This window comes from Podarcis filfolensis (assembly GCF_964270895.1).
Source record: "Podarcis filfolensis genome assembly, chromosome: 2".
In the NCBI taxonomy this organism is placed as follows: Eukaryota; Metazoa; Chordata; class Lepidosauria; order Squamata; family Lacertidae; genus Podarcis; species Podarcis filfolensis.
In genome coordinates this window covers 67,455,849-67,461,848 of record NC_139605.1, presented here as the reverse complement: position 1 = coordinate 67,461,848, position 6,000 = coordinate 67,455,849, and positions in this window count along the sequence as shown.

Below are 6,000 nucleotides of genomic sequence, written 5' to 3'. Positions count from 1 at the left end.
TGTTTCAGCAATTCCTTTCCATCTTTCTCTATTTTCTGTCATATAATTTTCTTAACTTATTTTAACCTTATTTTCCATTAATACTATAATACTTATTTGTGCTTAACTCCTTATAACATTTCTACTAAAGCCATATAATTTCATTCCAACATTTTTCTAACACTCATTAATTTTACAGTATTTCTATAAATAAACTTTAAACTTTTTCCAGTCTTCTTCCACCGTCTCTTCTCCCTGGTCTCGGATTCTGCCAGTCCTTTCCGTCAATTCCATATGGTCCATCAACCTGGTGATCTTCTGTCCGAGGCTCTTAACTCATTTCCAAGTCCCTTCTGCAGATCTTCTTCATATTTATACATGCACTTTACTTTGTCTTCTGCTGATCTTGTTCTTAATTTCCTTCCTTTGATGCCGAAGAGTAGATCTCGGGGAAGCTCTGACTTAGCAATGTTTTTATTCCTTCTCGACAGATCAGCCAAATCTCCGTAGTTAAAACTAAAATTCAAAAGATATTTCAGGGCGTGTTTCAAAATCCCTCCAAATCTGAAGGTCCCCACAACTCCAATCTCCTCCTGACCCAAGTCCAGGTCCCAAAGGTCAGTACATCCCTGCATGGGAGGGATCTATCCAACTTTCCTTCTCCTGTCCAAGCAGGGCTCCAATCCTCAAAATCTGACTTTCTCTAAATTCAGTCATAGAAGGCAACAACTTGTATTCATCAAATTGCCTCTGTAAGGCTGGGGTTCTCTCCCTCTCTGCTTGTATTACTTTAGGTTCAACAACAACAACTTTCTCCCTCGCCTTCTCCACAATTTGCCATGTCAAAGTAGGCTCCTGTATCGATTCCTGAATAGTTTCTGTATAGATGTTCACTTTTTGTCCCAAATTAGTCACTTTTTGTCCCAAGTTAGTCACTTTTTGTCCCAAGTTATCAATTTTGATAGTCATCACATCCATCTTCTTATGGAGCTGTTCCAATGAATCACTTATCTTGCATAATACAATCACTAAGGCTTCTTCTGTCGACATTCTTACCGATCCAAGGTCAATCCCTGGTTCTCATGGTTTTTTATCTTGCAGCTGGAGATTTCCCCAGCTCAACTCTTGTAACAGTTTCAAAGGCTCCCTCTAGAGGGAAACATTTTCTATTTGTATCAATCCTTTTAAGCACGGTTCAAGCGATAAAATTAGTTTCCATTTTCAGTTACTTTTACTCCTTTTTAAACGCAGAAGGAAACAATGGAAACAATGTATTTCTCTTATTTAACTATCTGTCAACAAACGTTTTATTCACAGTCAATGAACTTTCCCAAAACGTCAAACTTACTAGCAGCCCGTTTCCAGGTTCAGAGCGGTGGTAATTTAACTTTCTTCACTCTCTCTCCTGCAGGCTTACGCGGTCCAAAACTTCCCCCCTCTTCTCCTGCCTCCAAGGGGGGTTTAATGATTTTAGCAGAAGGAAGTTTTACCCTTTACAGAGGAGTTTCCAAGACTTTAGCTTGCAGCCTCTTTGCTTCAGTCTATTTACAAAAGGGGAAGGCGGACTTCCTGTTTGAAACCTCCCCGTTTCGGTGCCAAATTAAGACGTTTAAAAATCCAATTTTCCGTTCTACTCATGGGTAGTTGTTTTAAGATCAAATTGTCCACAGGAAAAAGTCAGCGCTCTCTGGCAACAGCAATGCGGCTTCACTCCGTGAAAGAAGCAGTCAATTCGAAGCACCGCGCCACTCACCCCACGTCGCTCCGGATCCCCGAAACCGGGTTTCCCCGCGAGTAGGGTAGGCGCAAAAGGTGCCAGCCGAATCCCACGTTCACAGGCTTCTCCCGCCTGTGATTTTTAGTGGGTCCCCGCCTTCGCCGTGGCGGCCAGACCCCGATTTCCACGAAGCAAACTCCTCCCGATCAGAGGAATTCAGCCATTGCTGGAGGCGCCAACCCGGAAGTCCCGGGTCTTGTAATATTTCAGTTTATTTACATTTCTACAGATTGCTCATATGTAGAGATAAGGGCAGATTAACCCTACAGCAGCCAACCAAACCCTCTGTGTCACATCGCTTCTCCAGTAAGAGACACCCATTATGTTCTTAAATAATTCTTTAAAACTCAGCTCTCTCATGTCTCTTCCTCTGTGTCCCACTCTACAAAAAGATGTATCTGACTATTATTAAGGGTGTTTCAACAGTCCTTCTGTCCCCATTAACTCACTAGTGTTCAAATTCCAATCTTATTTTGAGAGATACCAAGGCTATGAATGCCAATTAGATCTCTAAATTGGCCAAGCCTGCCACAAACTGCCATACCTTTATGGATGGGATGCCAAAGGCAGCTTACTGAAGGATCCAGGAAGTTGCATTCAATTTCCAAGCATTTTAAATTCCATTTTCAATTAAAGGTGATATGGTGTAACAGAGTGATGGTACAGACACAAGGTATTAGAAATGGTATATTTCTCAATGGCCAACACAAGTGCCCCTCAGTAGTACTCCCTGGGCCATATTTATGGTGCCAAAACGACAACCTCCAGGCTGAAGAGGGAGGAATCAGTAGGCTTCAGCGATTTGTAGAACTACCAAAAAATAATAATAATATTGAGGGGCAAAAACACTAAAAGGAATAAAACTCAGGAAGGACAAGGTGTGGCCCCAGGGGCCCCAGAATGCTGACTGAAGAAATGGGATAAACACAAAACTGGGTAAGAGAAAACATGAAATGGACTATTGTGGAAGAAGGCACGGACTGGAACAATGAATAGGAGCACTCCACACTACAAGAATTTGTTGCAGGTCCCACTTATCACTACTGGTTTCACTGTCTCTAAAGCCAATTCAAAGGATTTGAATGCTGAGCATCTAAGCAGATATCCACGAGTATAATTAATCCTTTCACCCATAATAAACTGAAGGATTTATAAACTAAATTTACTTTGCTTTGTAGAAAACTTATTTCTTTATTTGCTTCTTCGCTATGGTGTCATATGTAATTATGTCTTACAGCCAGGAAGAAAGACATTCCTGGGTCATTCAGGTACATTTTTTATTATGAACTAACCAGAATTTAGGTCTCAAATAAGAGGCTGCCTTCTATAGAAAGGTGTTTATAGACATGCTTATTATATAAATTATCACGTGTCAAATGGAAATAGTCTTAAATCTTATTAAAATAAGCATGCAATGTGGCAAAGTAAATTATAGCCCAGATGGATTGTGCTGTCAGTTTAATGTCAGTGTCATTAGAATGCATCGGTGTTTGATATATTTTCTGAACTTTTAATAACTATATTTGTAATCAACTTGTGGCAGTCCACAGCAAAATATAATGTCCCAAAAAAGAAAAGGAAAGAAAAGAAATAACAGCCACAACACAAGTACATGCAGGTATTTCTTCTTATGGAGAAATAGTGAGAAGTTTATATGTACATGAGTCTCTGGAATGCAGATCATGAACACATGTGCAAACTTTCATTTACATTGAAGTAATAAGGGCAACTCTGCGTTAAAGTTCAGATAGGTAGTCATGTTGGTCTGACACAGTTTATATATATATATATATATATATATATATACCGATATATATATATATATATATATATATATATATATATATATATATGTCCAGTAGCACCTTAGAGACCAACTAAGTTTGTTGTTGGTATAAGCTTTCGTGTGCATGTATCTGAAGAAGTGTGCATGCACACGAAAGCTTATACCAACAACAAACTTAGTTGGTCTCTAAGGTGCTACTGGACTATTTTTTTATTTTTATATATCTATTTCATCTGCGTTAAATTGTTCTCAGTACAAATGCATTTCCCAGTCAGCATTCTGTTTTACAGGAATAATGATACTGGTGAAACACACTGAGCTCAAGATGAGATACAACATTCAGGGGTCCATTATGCTTCCCTCAAAGAAGATGTGAACATTAGAAACCTAGAGATTCAAGTGTTCTGCTTTGAGTCAGGTTGAAATCTGAGCCCCAAAATAACTCCCATTTTACAGGTGAAACCACACTCACAAAACTGGAGAGCTTATGTTATAAGGGAGGAGTGGAGAACCTCTGGCCTCCAGAGTTCTTTGTCTGGCCCCTGAGACTTTCCACGGGCCTCCCCTTCTCCCCATGCCACACTCCTGCTCCACACCCTTCTCCAGTTTTCTGCATGGCTGAAATGCGTCCCTAAAGTGTGATAAAGCGTGTTCTCCCTATCAGAGAGCACGTGTTGCAGTGGGGGCCTGCAGGCCACCCCACTGTTGCTGGGAAGATACATTTGAATGGCCATGAGCTGTGATTGGGAAAGGTGTGTCTCTGGGGAGAATTTCATGTCGCTAATTGGTAGGAGGGGTCAGAGGTTTTAAATACTGGCCACACAGCTTTGGGCGTTCTCTTGGGCTGCGTGCACCGGATCACCCGCCCACCCTCCCTGAAAAGGGGGGGGGGGTTCTTTGTGCTCTGACCTTGCTATGCCTGTCATGGGGTTGTCTGCTTTGGGGGCAGGGGCCTGGTAGGAATTTTTGTCCATTTGGCTGATTGGCTGGTGCCATTTGGTTTTCTGCCTACTGCGTAGCAAATCGTCACAACTTTTAAGGTTTGCGGTTAGGCATTGGTTAAAATTGGTTGGTGGAGGGGTAAGTGCCTACCCCTCCAATGGTGGTGCTGCAAGGGAATTCCGTTAAAGGAATCCAGGGGCTTGCCATCCTTTCATCCTAGTCACTGGCATCGGACTTGGGCCGTGCAAGCCCCCGGGGGCATGAGGGTGAGAAATGAGGGACTGATGGCCAGCTTCTTTTCTCCCCAATATTGTTTTCCCTGACTGGCTTCCGCTGGAATCCAGAAGTCAGTTCTGTCCCTGGGGCAAGGACAGATAGTCATAACTAAAGCCTAAGCAACCACTCACGTGTGTGTATTTAAATAAAGTTGTGGCCAAATTCATGCCAAAAACCTTAAACAAAATTGATGTGTGAAGTGTGAGTTATTTGGGGTGGCTTGGGGACCTCGACGTGCAATGCCTCTTACTTGGCTTAATGGAGACATGTATATTCAGAGACCTCTGGCTATTTGGCAGCTGAACTGTTTGGTAGTCTACTCAACAGGGAGAAGGGAGGCACAGCTTCCAGGCATGTGGCCCCTGAGATTCCCCGCCCCACTCCTATTGTAAGGTGACCAAAGTCACCAAACCCCCACCCTTTTTCTTTAAATCCTGTTTTAACTAGCTGAAGCCTTATTGGAGTTCACCGATTGGGTCTGCATTGCTCCCGAGAGGGAGGAAGGAAGTCAAATGACACCGAGGTTGATTCCAAGAAAGAGTTTATTCTGCTCTCCGGATAGCAGAAGGCACTTGCGTGGTCAGTCCACAGCAAGTCCAAAGAAATGAGAAATTTCATGCAGTATATATATCCTCCAGGCACCCTCTCCCTCCTTCCCCAGGAATCCATCCACGTCAGCCTATACACGCAGGTTGACATCACATATGTTCCTGCTCCGGTATTCTTAACCATAAAAGGGTATTCCTTCCTATACTTCTGACCATAAAGGGGGGGGGGGTGAGTCAGTTTTAAACTGACTGCACAGAAACCCATTCCTTCATAGCTAGGCTGGAAGCAGGTCATCTCAAGGAGATGGAAGGGGAGGAAGTAAAAAGTTTGCAAACCTCCCTGCCAAGAAACCTAAGAAAACAATTCAACCCCAGTAGTAAACCCAATAAACCCTTGGGGCAGCAGAGCCCTTGAGCATCCCCCTTCCCCAGTCAGGAGGTTTTTATGGCTGTGGTCTCTTTCTTTCCTCTTGTGCCTTCCAATGAAGACAAAGTATCACCCTATACTAAAAGGCCTCTGTACTAAAATCTGATTGCTTCTCCAATAGTGCAATTACACCTGCTGTATGTCATCCAGCCTGGTGAGAGGACCCCTCCCCTCTGAATTGTATTTAAGTCAGGTTCCTTGCAGTGCAGGAAAAAGAAGTACCAGAAACTTTATTTTGGAAAAGCAGCATATAACTAATGAAAAC